The following is a 16,686-nucleotide window of genomic DNA, read 5'->3' as shown; positions in this document are numbered from 1 at the left end:
CGAACCAATGCGCTAGCTACTGTCCATCCCAACTATGCTACTATCAAACCAATGCGCTAGCTACTGTCCATCCCAACTATGCTACTATCAAACCAATGTGCTAGCTACTGTCCATCCCAACTATGCTACTATCAAACCAATGTGCTAGCTACTGTCAATCCCAACTATGCTACTATCAAACCAATGTGCTAGCTACTGTCCATCCATCAAACCAATGTGCTAGCTACTGTCCATCCCAACTATGCTACTATCAAACCAATGTGCTAGCTACTGTCCATCCCAACTATGCTGCTATCAAACCAATGCGCCAGCTACTGTCCATCCCAACTATGCTACTATCAAACCAATGCGCTAGCTACTGTCCATCCCAACTATGCTACTATCGAACCAATGCGCTAGCTACTGTCCATCCCAACTATGCTACTATCAAACCAATGCGCTAGCTACTGTCCATCCCAACTATGCCACTATCAAACCAATGCGCTAGCTACTGTCCATCCCAACTATGCTACTATCAAACCAATGTGCTAGCTACTGTCCATCCCAACTATGCTACTATCAAACCAATGTGCTAGCTACTGTCAATCCCAACTATGCTACTATCAAACCAATGTGCTAGCTACTGTCCATCCATCAAACCAATGCGCTAGCTACTGTCCATCCCAACTATGCCACTATCAAACCAATGCGCCAGCTACTGTCCATCCCAACTATGCCACTATCAAACCAATGCGCTAGCTACTGTATATCCCAATTATGCTACTGTCAAACCAATGCGCTAGCTACTGTCCATTCCAATTATGCTACTATCAAACCAATGCGCTAGCTACAGTCCATCCTAACTATGCTACTATCAAACCAATGCGCTAGCTACTGTCCATCCCAACTATGCTACTATCAAACCAATGCGCTAGCTACTGTCCATCCCAACTATGCTATCAAACCAATGTAATAGCTACTGTCCATCCCAACTATGCTACTATCAAACCAATGCGCTAGCTACTGTCCATCCCAACTATGCTACTATCAAACCAATGCGCTAGCTACTGTCCATCCCAACTATGCTACTATCGAACCAATGCGCTAGCTACTGTCCATCCCAACTATGCTACTATCAAACCAATGCGCTAGCTACTGTCCATCCCAACTATGCTACTATCGAACCAATGCGCTAGCTACTGTCCATCCCAACTATGCTACTATCAAACCAATGCGCTAGCTACTGTCCATCCCAACTATGCTACTGTCAAACCAATGCGCTAGCTACTGTCCATCCCAACTATGCTACTGTCAAACCAATGCGCTAGCTACTGTCCATTACAACTATGCTACTATCAAACCAATGCGCTAGCTACAGTCCATCCCAACTATGCTACTATCAAACCAATGCGCTAGCTACTGTCCATCCCAACTATGCTACTATCAAACCAATGCGCTAGCTACTGTCCATCCCAACTATGCTACTATCAAACCAATGCGCTAGCTACTGTCCATCCCAACTATACTACTATCAAACCAATGTGCTAGCTACTGTCCATCCCAACTATGCTGCTATCAAACCAATGTGCTAGCTACTGTCCATCCCAACTATGCTACTATCAAACCAATGTGCTAGCTACTGTCCATCCATCAAACCAATGTGCTAGCTACTGTCCATCCATCAAACCAATGTGCTAGCTACTGTCCATCCCAACTATGCCACTATCAAACCAATGCGCTAGCTACTGTATATCCCAATTATGCTACTGTCAAACCAATGCGCTAGCTACTGTCCATTCCAATTATGCTACTATCAAACCAATGCGCTAGCTACAGTCCATCCCAACTATGCTACTATCAAACCAATGCGCTAGCTACTGTCCATCCCAACTATGCTACTATCAAACCAATGCGCTAGCTACTGTCCATCCCAACTATGCTATCAAACCAATGTAATAGCTACTGTCCATCCCAACTATGCTACTATCAAACCAATGCGCTAGCTACTGTCCATCCCAACTATGCTACTATCAAACCAATGCGCTAGCTACTGTCCATCCCAACTATGCTACTATCGAACCAATGCGCTAGCTACTTTCCATCCCAACTATGCTACTATCAAACCAATGCGCTAGCTACTGTCCATCCCAACTATGCCACTGTCAAACCAATGCGCTAGCTACTGTCCATCCCAACTATGCTACTGTCAAACCAATGCGCTAGCTACTGTCCATCCCAACTATGCTACTGTCAAACCAATGCGCTAGCTACTGTCCATTCCAACTATGCTACTATCAAACTAATGCGCTAGCTACAGTCCATCCCAACTATGCTACTATCAAACCAATGCGCTAGCTACTGTCCATCCCAACTATGCTACTATCAAACCAATGCGCTAGCTACTGTCCATCCCAACTATGCTACTATCAAACCAATGCGCTAGCTACTGTCCATCCCAACTATACTACTATCAAACCAATGTGCTAGCTACTGTCCATCCCAACTATGCTGCTATCAAACCAATGTGCTAGCTACTGTCCATCCCAACTATGCTACTATCAAACCAATGTGCTAGCTACTGTCCATCCATCAAACCAATGTGCTAGCTACTGTCCATCCATCAAACCAATGTGCTAGCTACTGTCCATCCCAACTATGCTACTATCAAACCAATGCGCTAGCTACTGTCCATCCCAACTATGCCACTATCAAACCAATGCGCTAGCTACTGTCTATCCCAACTATGCCACTGTCAAACCAATGCGCTAGCTACTGTCCATCCCAACTATGCTACTGTCAAACCAATGCGCTAGCTACTGTCCATCCCAACTATACTACTATCAAACCAATGTGCTAGCTACTGTCCATCCCAACTATGCCACTATCAAACCAATGTGCTAGCTACTGTCCATCCCAACTATGCTACTATCAAACCAATGTGCTAGCTACTGTCCATCCATCAAACCAATGTGCTAGCTACTGTCCATCCCAACTATGCTACTATCAAACCAATGCGCTAGCTACTGTCCATCCCAACTATGCTACTATCAAACCAATGTGCTAGCTACTGTCCATCCCAACTATGCTGCTATCAAACCAATGTGCTAGCTACTGTCCATCCATCAAACCAATGTGCTAGCTACTGTCCATCCATCAAACCAATGTGCTAGCTACTGTCCATCCCAACTATGCTACTATCAAACCAATGTGCTAGCTACTGTCCATCCATCAAACCAATGTGCTAGCTACTGTCCATCCATCAAACCAATGTGCTAGCTACTGTCCATCCCAACTATGCTACTATCAAACCAATGCGCTAGCTACTGTCCATCCCAACTATGCTACTATGAAACCAATGCGCTAGCTACAGTCCATCCCAACTATGCTACTATCAAACCAATGCGCTAGCTACTGTCCATCCCAACTATGCTACTATCAAACCAATGCGCTAGCTACTGTCCATCCCAACTATGCTACTATCAAACCAATGTGCTAGCTACTGTCCATCCCAACTATGCCACTATCAAACCAATGCGCTAGCTACTGTCTTTCCCAACTATGCCACTGTCAAACCAATGCGCTAGATACTGTCCATCCCAACTATGCTGCTATCAAACCAATGTGCTAGCTACTGTCCATCCATCAAACCAATGTGCTAGCTACTGTCCATCCATCAAACCAATGTGCTAGCTACTGTCCATCCCAACTATGCTACTATCAAACCAATGCGCTAGCTACTGTCCATCCCAACTATGCCACTATCAAACCAATGCGCTAGCTACTGTCTATCCCAACTATGCCACTGTCAAACCAATGCGCTAGCTACTGTCCATCCCAACTATGCTACTGTCAAACCAATGCGCTAGCTACTGTCCATCCCAACTATACTACTATCAAACCAATGTGCTAGCTACTGTCCATCCCAACTATGCTGCTATCAAACCAATGTGCTAGCTACTGTCCATCCCAACTATGCTACTATCAAACCAATGTGCTAGCTACTGTCCATCCATCAAACCAATGTGCTAGCTACTGTCCATCCCAACTATGCTACTATCAAACCAATGCGCTAGCTACTGTCCATCCCAACTATGCTACTATCAAACCAATGTGCTAGCTACTGTCCATCCCAACTATGCTGCTATCAAACCAATGTGCTAGCTACTGTCCATCCATCAAACCAATGTGCTAGCTACTGTCCATCCATCAAACCAATGTGCTAGCTACTGTCCATCCCAACTATGCTACTATCAAACCAATGTGCTAGCTACTGTCCATCCATCAAACCAATGTGCTAGCTACTGTCCATCCATCAAACCAATGTGCTAGCTACTGTCCATCCCAACTATGCTACTATCAAACCAATGCGCTAGCTACTGTCCATCCCAACTATGCTACTATGAAACCAATGCGCTAGCTACAGTCCATCCCAACTATGCTACTATCAAACCAATGCGCTAGCTACTGTCCATCCCAACTATGCTACTATCAAACCAATGCGCTAGCTACTGTCCATCCCAACTATGCTACTATCAAACCAATGTGCTAGCTACTGTCCATCCCAACTATGCCACTATCAAACCAATGCGCTAGCTACTGTCTTTCCCAACTATGCCACTGTCAAACCAATGCGCTAGATACTGTCCATCCCAACTATGCTGCTATCAAACCAATGTGCTAGCTACTGTCCATCCATCAAACCAATGTGCTAGCTACTGTCCATCCATCAAACCAATGTGCTAGCTACTGTCCATCCCAACTATGCTACTATCAAACCAATGCGCTAGCTACTGTCCATCCCAACTATGCCACTATCAAACCAATGCGCTAGCTACTGTCTATCCCAACTATGCCACTGTCAAACCAATGCGCTAGCTACTGTCCATCCCAACTATGCTACTGTCAAACCAATGCGCTAGCTACTGTCCATCCCAACTATACTACTATCAAACCAATGTGCTAGCTACTGTCCATCCCAACTATGCTGCTATCAAACCAATGTGCTAGCTACTGTCCATCCCAACTATGCTACTATCAAACCAATGTGCTAGCTACTGTCCATCCATCAAACCAATGTGCTAGCTACTGTCCATCCCAACTATGCTACTATCAAACCAATGCGCTAGCTACTGTCCATCCCAACTATGCTACTATCAAACCAATGTGCTAGCTACTGTCCATCCCAACTATGCTGCTATCAAACCAATGTGCTAGCTACTGTCCATCCATCAAACCAATGTGCTAGCTACTGTCCATCCATCAAACCAATGTGCTAGCTACTGTCCATCCCAACTATGCTACTATCAAACCAATGTGCTAGCTACTGTCCATCCATCAAACCAATGTGCTAGCTACTGTCCATCCATCAAACCAATGTGCTAGCTACTGTCCATCCCAACTATGCTACTATCAAACCAATGCGCTAGCTACTGTCCATCCCAACTATGCTACTATGAAACCAATGCGCTAGCTACAGTCCATCCCAACTATGCTACTATCAAACCAATGCGGTAGCTACTGTCCATCCCAACTATGCTACTATCAAACCAATGCGCTAGCTACTGTCCATCCCAACTATGCTACTATCAAACCAATGTGCTAGCTACTGTCCATCCCAACTATGCCACTATCAAACCAATGCGCTAGCTACTGTCTTTCCCAACTATGCCACTGTCAAACCAATGCGCTAGATACTGTCCATCCCAACTATGCTACTGTCAAACCAATGCGCTAGCTACTGTCCATCCCAACTATGCTACTGTCAAACCAATGCGCTAGCTACTGTCCATACCAACTATGCTACTATCAAACCAATGCGCTAGCTACAGTCCATCCCAACTATGCTACTATCAAACCAATGCGCTAGCTACTGTCCATCCCAACTATGCTACTATCGAACCAATGCGCTAGCTACTGTCCATCCCAACTATGCTACTATCAAACCAATGCGCTAGCTACTGTCCATCCCAACTATGCTGCTATCAAACCAATGTGCTAGCTACTGTCCATCCCAACTATGCTGCTATCAAACCAATGCGCCAGCTACTGTCCATCCCATCTATGCTACTATCAAACCAATGCGCTAGCTACTGTCCATCCCAACTATGCTACTATCGAACCAATGCCCTAGCTACTGTCCATCCCAACTATGCTACTATCAAACCAATGCGCTAGCTACTGTCCATCCCAACTATGCTACTATCAAACCAATGCGCTAGCTACTGTCCATCCCAACTATGCTGCTATCAAACCAATGTGCTAGCTACTGTCCATCCCAACTATGCTACTATCAAACCAATGTGCTAGCTACTGTCCATCCATCAAACCAATGTGCTAGCTACTGTCCATCCATCAAACCAATGTGCTAGCTACTGTCCATCCCAACTATGCTACTATCAAACCAATGCGCTAGCTACTGTCCATCCCAACTATGCTACTATGAAACCAATGCGCTAGCTACAGTCCATCCCAACTATGCTACTATCAAACCAATGCGCTAGCTACTGTCCATCCCAACTATGCTACTATCAAACCAATGCGCTAGCTACTGTCCATCCCAACTATGCTACTATCAAACCAATGTGCTAGCTACTGTCCATCCCAACTATGCCACTATCAAACCAATGCGCTAGCTACTGTCTTTCCCAACTATGCCACTGTCAAACCAATGCGCTAGATACTGTCCATCCCAACTATGCTACTGTCAAACCAATGCGCTAGCTACTGTCCATCCCAACTATGCTACTGTCAAACCAATGCGCTAGCTACTGTCCATACCAACTATGCTACTATCAAACCAATGCGCTAGCTACAGTCCATCCCAACTACGCTACTATCAAACCAATGCGCTAGCTACTGTCCATCCCAACTATGCTACTATCGAACCAATGCGCTAGCTACTGTCCATCCCAACTATGCTACTATCAAACCAATGCGCTAGCTACTGTCCATCCCAACTATGCTGCTATCAAACCAATGTGCTAGCTACTGTCCATCCCAACTATGCTGCTATCAAACCAATGCGCCAGCTACTGTCCATCCCATCTATGCTACTATCAAACCAATGCGCTAGCTACTGTCCATCCCAACTATGCTACTATCGAACCAATGCCCTAGCTACTGTCCATCCCAACTATGCTACTATCAAACCAATGCGCTAGCTACTGTCCATCCCAACTATGCTACTATCAAACCAATGCGCTAGCTACTGTCCATCCCAACTATGCTGCTATCAAACCAATGTGCTAGCTACTGTCCATCCCAACTATGCTACTGTCAAACCAATGCGCTAGCTACTGTCCATTCCAACTATGCTACTATCAAACCAATGCGCTAGCTACAGTCCATCCCAACTATGCTACTATCAAACCAATGCGCTAGCTACTGTCCATCCCATCTAAGCTACTATCAAACCAATGCGCTAGCTACTGTCCATCCCAACTATGCTACTATCGAACCAATGCCCTAGCTACTGTCCATCCCAACTATGCTACTATCAAACCAATGCGCTAGCTACTGTCCATTCCAACTATGCTGCTATCAAACCAATGTGCTAGCTACTGTCCATCCCAACTATGCTGCTATCAAACCAATGCGCCAGCTACTGTCCATCCCAACTATGCTACTATCAAACCAATGCGCTAGCTACTGTCCATCCCAACTATGCTACTATCGAACCAATGCGCTAGCTACTGTCCATCCCAACTATGCTACTATCAAACCAATGCGCTAGCTACTGTCCATCCCAACTATGCTACTATCAAACCAATGTGCTAGCTACTGTCCATCCCAACTATGCTACTATCAAACCAATGTGCTAGCTACTGTCAATCCCAACTATGCTACTATCAAACCAATGTGCTAGCTACTGTCCATCCATCAAACCAATGTGCTAGCTACTGTCCATCCCAACTATGCTACTATCAAACCAATGTGCTAGCTACTGTCCATCCCAACTATGCTGCTATCAAACCAATGCGCCAGCTACTGTCCATCCCAACTATGCTACTATCAAACCAATGCGCTAGCTACTGTCCATCCCAACTATGCTACTATCGAACCAATGCGCTAGCTACTGTCCATCCCAACTATGCTACTATCAAACCAATGCGCTAGCTACTGTCCATCCCAACTATGCTACTATCAAACCAATGCGCTAGCTACTGTCCATCCCAACTATGCTACTATCAAACCAATGTGCTAGCTACTGTCCATCCCAACTATGCTACTATCAAACCAATGTGCTAGCTACTGTCAATCCCAACTATGCTACTATCAAACCAATGTGCTAGCTACTGTCCATCCATCAAACCAATGCGCTAGCTACTGTCCATCCCAACTATGCCACTATCAAACCAATGCGCCAGCTACTGTCCATCCCAACTATGCCACTATCAAACCAATGCGCTAGCTACTGTATATCCCAATTATGCTACTGTCAAACCAATGCGCTAGCTACTGTCCATTCCAATTATGCTACTATCAAACCAATGCGCTAGCTACAGTCCATCCTAACTATGCTACTATCAAACCAATGCGGTAGCTACTGTCCATCCCAACTATGCTACTATCAAACCAATGCGCTAGCTACTGTCCATCCCAACTATGCTATCAAACCAATGTAATAGCTACTGTCCATCCCAACTATGCTACTATCAAACCAATGCGCTAGCTACTGTCCATCCCAACTATGCTACTATCAAACCAATGCGCTAGCTACTGTCCATCCCAACTATGCTACTATCGAACCAATGCGCTAGCTACTGTCCATCCCAACTATGCTACTATCAAACCAATGCGCTAGCTACTGTCCATCCCAACTATGCTACTATCGAACCAATGCGCTAGCTACTGTCCATCCCAACTATGCTACTATCAAACCAATGCGCTAGCTACTGTCCATCCCAACTATGCTACTGTCAAACCAATGCGCTAGCTACTGTCCATCCCAACTATGCTACTGTCAAACCAATGCGCTAGCTACTGTCCATTCCAACTATGCTACTATCAAACCAATGCGCTATCTACAGTCCATCCCAACTATGCTACTATCAAACCAATGCGCTAGCTACTGTCCATCCCAACTATGCTACTATCAAACCAATGCGCTAGCTACTGTCCATCCCAACTATGCTACTATCAAACCAATGCGCTAGCTACTGTCCATCCCAACTATACTACTATCAAACCAATGTGCTAGCTACTGTCCATCCCAACTATGCTGCTATCAAACCAATGTGTTAGCTACTGTCCATCCCAACTATGCTACTATCAAACCAATGTGCTAGCTACTGTCCATCCATCAAACCAATGTGCTAGTTACTGTCCATCCATCAAACCAATGTGCTAGCTACTGTCCATCCCAACTATGCCACTATCAAACCAATGCGCTAGCTACTGTATATCCCAATTATGCTACTGTCAAACCAATGCGCTAGCTACTGTCCATTCCAATTATGCTACTATCAAACCAATGCGCTAGCTACAGTCCATCCCAACTATGCTACTATCAAACCAATGCGCTAGCTACTGTCCATCCCAACTATGCTACTATCAAACCAATGCGCTAGCTACTGTCCATCCCAACTATGCTATCAAACCAATGTAATAGCTACTGTCCATCCCAACTATGCTACTATCAAACCAATGCGCTAGCTACTGTCCATCCCAACTATGCTACTATCAAACCAATGCGCTAGCTACTGTCCATCCCAACTATGCTACTATCGAACCAATGCGCTAGCTACTTTCCATCCTAACTATGCTACTATCAAACCAATGCGCTAGCTACTGTCCATCCCAACTATGCCACTGTCAAACCAATGCGCTAGCTACTGTCCATCCCAACTATGCTACTGTCAAACCAATGCGCTAGCTACTGTCCATCCCAACTATGCTACTGTCAAACCAATGCGCTAGCTACTGTCCATTCCAACTATGCTACTATCAAACCAATGCGCTAGCTACAGTCCATCCCAACTATGCTACTATCAAACCAATGCGCTAGCTACTGTCCATCCCAACTATGCTACTATCAAACCAATGCGCTAGCTACTGTCCATCCCAACTATGCTACTATCAAACCAATGCGCTAGCTACTGTCCATCCCAACTATACTACTATCAAACCAATGTGCTAGCTACTGTCCATCCCAACTATGCTGCTATCAAACCAATGTGCTAGCTACTGTCCATCCCAACTATGCTACTATCAAACCAATGTGCTAGCTACTGTCCATCCATCAAACCAATGTGCTAGCTACTGTCCATCCATCAAACCAATGTGCTAGCTACTGTCCATCCCAACTATGCTACTATCAAACCAATGCGCTAGCTACTGTCCATCCCAACTATGCCACTATCAAACCAATGCGCTAGCTACTGTCTATCCCAACTATGCCACTGTCAAACCAATGCGCTAGCTACTGTCCATCCCAACTATGCTACTGTCAAACCAATGCGCTAGCTACTGTCCATCCCAACTATACTACTATCAAACCAATGTGCTAGCTACTGTCCATCCCAACTATGCTGCTATCAAACCAATGTGCTAGCTACTGTCCATCCCAACTATGCTACTATCAAACCAATGTGCTAGCTACTGTCCATCCATCAAACCAATGGGCTAGCTACTGTCCATCCCAACTATGCTACTATCAAACCAATGCGCTAGCTACTGTCCATCCCAACTATGCTACTATGAAACCAATGCACTAGCTACAGTCCATCCCAACTATGCTACTATCAAACCAATGCGCTAGCTACTGTCCATCCCAACTATGCTACTATCAAACCAATGCGCTAGCTACTGTCCATCCCAACTATGATGCTATCAAACCAATGTGCTAGCTACTGTCCATCCCAACTATGCTATCAAACCAATGTAATAGCTACTATCCATCCCAACTATGCTACTATCAAACCAATGCGCTAGCTACTGTCCATCCCAACTATGCTACTATCAAACCAATGCGCTAGCTACAGTCCATCCCAACTATGCTACTATCAAACCAATGTGCTAGCTACTGTCCATCCATCAAACCAATGTGCTAGCTACTGTCCATCCTAACTATGCTACTATCAAACCAATGTGCTAGCTACTGTCCATCCATCAAACCAATGTGCTAGCTACTGTCCATCCATCAAACCAATGTGCTAGCTACTGTCCATCCCAACTATGCTACTATCGAACCAATGCGCTAGCTACTGTCCATCCCAACTATGCTACTATCAAACCAATGCGCTAGCTACTGTCCATCCCAACTATGCTACTATCGAACCAATGCGCTAGCTACTGTCCATCCCAACTATGCTACTATCAAACCAATGCGCTAGCTACTGTCCATCCCAACTATGCTACTGTCAAACCAATGCGCTAGCTACTGTCCATCCCAACTATGCTACTGTCAAACCAATGCGCTAGCTACTGTCCATTCCAACTATGCTACTATCAAACCAATGCGCTAGCTACAGTCCATCCCAACTATGCTACTATCAAACCAATGCGCTAGCTACTGTCCATCCCAACTATGCTACTATCAAACCAATGCGCTAGCTACTGTCCATCCCAACTATGCTACTATCAAACCAATGCGCTAGCTACTGTCCATCCCAACTATACTACTATCAAACCAATGTGCTAGCTACTGTCCATCCCAACTATGCTGCTATCAAACCAATGTGTTAGCTACTGTCCATCCCAACTATGCTACTATCAAACCAATGTGCTAGCTACTGTCCATCCATCAAACCAATGTGCTAGTTACTGTCCATCCATCAAACCAATGTGCTAGCTACTGTCCATCCCAACTATGCCACTATCAAACCAATGCGCTAGCTACTGTATATCCCAATTATGCTACTGTCAAACCAATGCGCTAGCTACTGTCCATTCCAATTATGCTACTATCAAACCAATGCGCTAGCTACAGTCCATCCCAACTATGCTACTATCAAACCAATGCGCTAGCTACTGTCCATCCCAACTATGCTACTATCAAACCAATGCGCTAGCTACTGTCCATCCCAACTATGCTATCAAACCAATGTAATAGCTACTGTCCATCCCAACTATGCTACTATCAAACCAATGCGCTAGCTACTGTCCATCCCAACTATGCTACTATCAAACCAATGCGCTAGCTACTGTCCATCCCAACTATGCTACTATCGAACCAATGCGCTAGCTACTTTCCATCCTAACTATGCTACTATCAAACCAATGCGCTAGCTACTGTCCATCCCAACTATGCCACTGTCAAACCAATGCGCTAGCTACTGTCCATCCCAACTATGCTACTGTCAAACCAATGCGCTAGCTACTGTCCATCCCAACTATGCTACTGTCAAACCAATGCGCTAGCTACTGTCCATTCCAACTATGCTACTATCAAACCAATGCGCTAGCTACAGTCCATCCCAACTATGCTACTATCAAACCAATGCGCTAGCTACTGTCCATCCCAACTATGCTACTATCAAACCAATGCGCTAGCTACTGTCCATCCCAACTATGCTACTATCAAACCAATGCGCTAGCTACTGTCCATCCCAACTATACTACTATCAAACCAATGTGCTAGCTACTGTCCATCCCAACTATGCTGCTATCAAACCAATGTGCTAGCTACTGTCCATCCCAACTATGCTACTATCAAACCAATGTGCTAGCTACTGTCCATCCATCAAACCAATGTGCTAGCTACTGTCCATCCATCAAACCAATGTGCTAGCTACTGTCCATCCCAACTATGCTACTATCAAACCAATGCGCTAGCTACTGTCCATCCCAACTATGCCACTATCAAACCAATGCGCTAGCTACTGTCTATCCCAACTATGCCACTGTCAAACCAATGCGCTAGCTACTGTCCATCCCAACTATGCTACTGTCAAACCAATGCGCTAGCTACTGTCCATCCCAACTATACTACTATCAAACCAATGTGCTAGCTACTGTCCATCCCAACTATGCTGCTATCAAACCAATGTGCTAGCTACTGTCCATCCCAACTATGCTACTATCAAACCAATGTGCTAGCTACTGTCCATCCATCAAACCAATGGGCTAGCTACTGTCCATCCCAACTATGCTACTATCAAACCAATGCGCTAGCTACTGTCCATCCCAACTATGCTACTATGAAACCAATGCACTAGCTACAGTCCATCCCAACTATGCTACTATCAAACCAATGCGCTAGCTACTGTCCATCCCAACTATGCTACTATCAAACCAATGCGCTAGCTACTGTCCATCCCAACTATGATGCTATCAAACCAATGTGCTAGCTACTGTCCATCCCAACTATGCTATCAAACCAATGTAATAGCTACTATCCATCCCAACTATGCTACTATCAAACCAATGCGCTAGCTACTGTCCATCCCAACTATGCTACTATCAAACCAATGCGCTAGCTACAGTCCATCCCAACTATGCTACTATCAAACCAATGTGCTAGCTACTGTCCATCCATCAAACCAATGTGCTAGCTACTGTCCATCCATCAAACCAATGTGCTAGCTACTGTCCATCCATCAAACCAATGTGCTAGCTACTGTCCATCCCAACTATGCTACTATCAAACCAATGCGCTAGCTACTGTCCATCCCAACTATGCCACTATCAAACCAATGCGCTAGCTACTGTCTATCCCAACTATGCCACTGTCAAACCAATGCGCTAGCTACTGTCCATCCCAACTATGCTACTGTCAAACCAATGCGCTAGCTACTGTCCATCCCAACTATGCTACTGTCAAACCAATGCGCTAGCTACTGTCCATTCCAACTATGCTACTATCAAACCAATGCGCTAGCTACAGTCCATCCCAACTATGCTACTATCAAACCAATGCGCTAGCTACTGTCCATCCCAACTATGCTACTATCAAACCAATGCGCTAGCTACTGTCCATCCCAACTATGCTACTATCAAACCAATGCGCTAGCTACTGTCCATCCCAACTATACTACTATCAAACCAATATGCTAGCTACTGTCCATCCCAACTATGCTGCTATCAAACCAATGTGCTAGCTACTGTCCATCCCAACTATGCTACTATCAAACCAATGTGCTAGCTACTGTCCATCCATCAAACCAATGTGCTAGCTACTGTCCATCCATCAAACCAATGTGCTAGCTACTGTCCATCCCAACTATGCTACTATCAAACCAATGTGCTAGCTACTGTCCATCCCAACTATGCTACTATGAAACCAATGCGCTAGCTACAGTCCATCCCAACTATGCTACTATCAAACCAATGCGCTAGCTACTGTCCATCCCAACTATGCTACTATCAAACCAATGCGCTAGCTACTGTCCATCCCAACTATGCTACTATCAAACCAATGTGCTAGCTACTGTCCATCCCAACTATGCCACTATCAAACCAATGCGCTAGCTACTGTCTTTCCCAACTATGCCACTGTCAAACCAATGCGCTAGATACTGTCCATCCCAACTATGCTACTGTCAAACCAATGCGCTAGCTACTGTCCATCCCAACTATGCTACTGTCAAACCAATGCGCTAGCTACTGTCCATCCCAACTATGCTACTATCGAACCAATGCCCTAGCTACTGTCCATCCCAACTATGCTACTATCAAACCAATGCGCTAGCTACTGTCCATCCCAACTATGCTACTATCAAACCAATGCGCTAGCTACTGTCCATCCCAACTATGCTGCTATCAAACCAATGTGCTAGCTACTGTCCATCCCAACTATGCTACTGTCAAACCAATGCGCTAGCTACTGTCCATTCCAACTATGCTACTATCAAACCAATGCGCTAGCTACAGTCCATCCCAACTATGCTACTATCAAACCAATGCGCTAGCTACTGTCCATCCCATCTATGCTACTAGTAAACCAATGCGCTAGCTACTGTCCATCCCAACTATGCTACTATCGAACCAATGCCCTAGCTACTGTCCATCCCAACTATGCTACTATCAAACCAATGCGCTAGCTACTGTCCATCCCAACTATGCTACTATCAAACCAATGTGCTAGCTACTGTCCATCCCAACTATGCCACTATCAAACCAATGCGCTAGCTACTGTCTTTCCCAACTATGCCACTGTCAAACCAATGCGCTAGATACTGTCCATCCCAACTATGCTACTGTCAAACCAATGCGCTAGCTACTGTCCATCCCAACTATGCTACTGTCAAACCAATGCGCTAGCTACTGTCCATACCAACTATGCTACTATCAAACCAATGCGCTAGCTACAGTCCATCCCAACTATGCTACTATCAAACCAATGCGCTAGCTACTGTCCATCCCAACTATGCTACTATCGAACCAATGCGCTAGCTACTGTCCATCCCAACTATGCTACTATCAAACCAATGCGCTAGCTACTGTCCATCCCAACTATGCTGCTATCAAACCAATGTGCTAGCTACTGTCCATCCCAACTATGCTGCTATCAAACCAATGCGCCAGCTACTGTCCATCCCATCTATGCTACTATCAAACCAATGCGCTAGCTACTGTCCATCCCAACTATGCTACTATCGAACCAATGCCCTAGCTACTGTCCATCCCAACTATGCTACTATCAAACCAATGCGCTAGCTACTGTCCATCCCAACTATGCTACTATCAAACCAATGCGCTAGCTACTGTCCATCCCAACTATGCTGCTATCAAACCAATGTGCTAGCTACTGTCCATCCCAACTATGCTACTATCAAACCAATGTGCTAGCTACTGTCCATCCATCAAACCAATGTGCTAGCTACTGTCCATCCATCAAACCAATGTGCTAGCTACTGTCCATCCCAACTATGCTACTATCAAACCAATGCGCTAGCTACTGTCCATCCCAACTATGCTACTATGAAACCAATGCGCTAGCTACAGTCCATCCCAACTATGCTACTATCAAACCAATGCGCTAGCTACTGTCCATCCCAACTATGCTACTATCAAACCAATGCGCTAGCTACTGTCCATCCCAACTATGCTACTATCAAACCAATGTGCTAGCTACTGTCCATCCCAACTATGCCACTATCAAACCAATGCGCTAGCTACTGTCTTTCCCAACTATGCCACTGTCAAACCAATGCGCTAGATACTGTCCATCCCAACTATGCTACTGTCAAACCAATGCGCTAGCTACTGTCCATCCCAACTATGCTACTGTCAAACCAATGCGCTAGCTACTGTCCATACCAACTATGCTACTATCAAACCAATGCGCTAGCTACAGTCCATCCCAACTACGCTACTATCAAACCAATGCGCTAGCTACTGTCCATCCCAACTATGCTACTATCGAACCAATGCGCTAGCTACTGTCCATCCCAACTATGCTACTATCAAACCAATGCGCTAGCTACTGTCCATCCCAACTATGCTGCTATCAAACCAATGTGCTAGCTACTGTCCATCCCAACTATGCTGCTATCAAACCAATGCGCCAGCTACTGTCCATCCCATCTATGCTACTATCAAACCAATGCGCTAGCTACTGTCCATCCCAACTATGCTACTATCGAACCAATGCCCTAGCTACTGTCCATCCCAACTATGCTACTATCAAACCAATGCGCTAGCTACTGTCCATCCCAACTATGCTACTATCAAACCAATGCGCTAGCTACTGTCCATCCCAACTATGCTGCTATCAAACCAATGTGCTAGCTACTGTCCATCCCAACTATGCTACTGTCAAACCAA

This window comes from Borostomias antarcticus (genome assembly GCF_949987555.1).
Source record: "Borostomias antarcticus genome assembly, chromosome: 1".
NCBI lineage: Eukaryota > Metazoa > Chordata > Actinopteri > Stomiiformes > Stomiidae > Borostomias > Borostomias antarcticus.
This window is presented reverse-complemented; position numbering follows the sequence as displayed.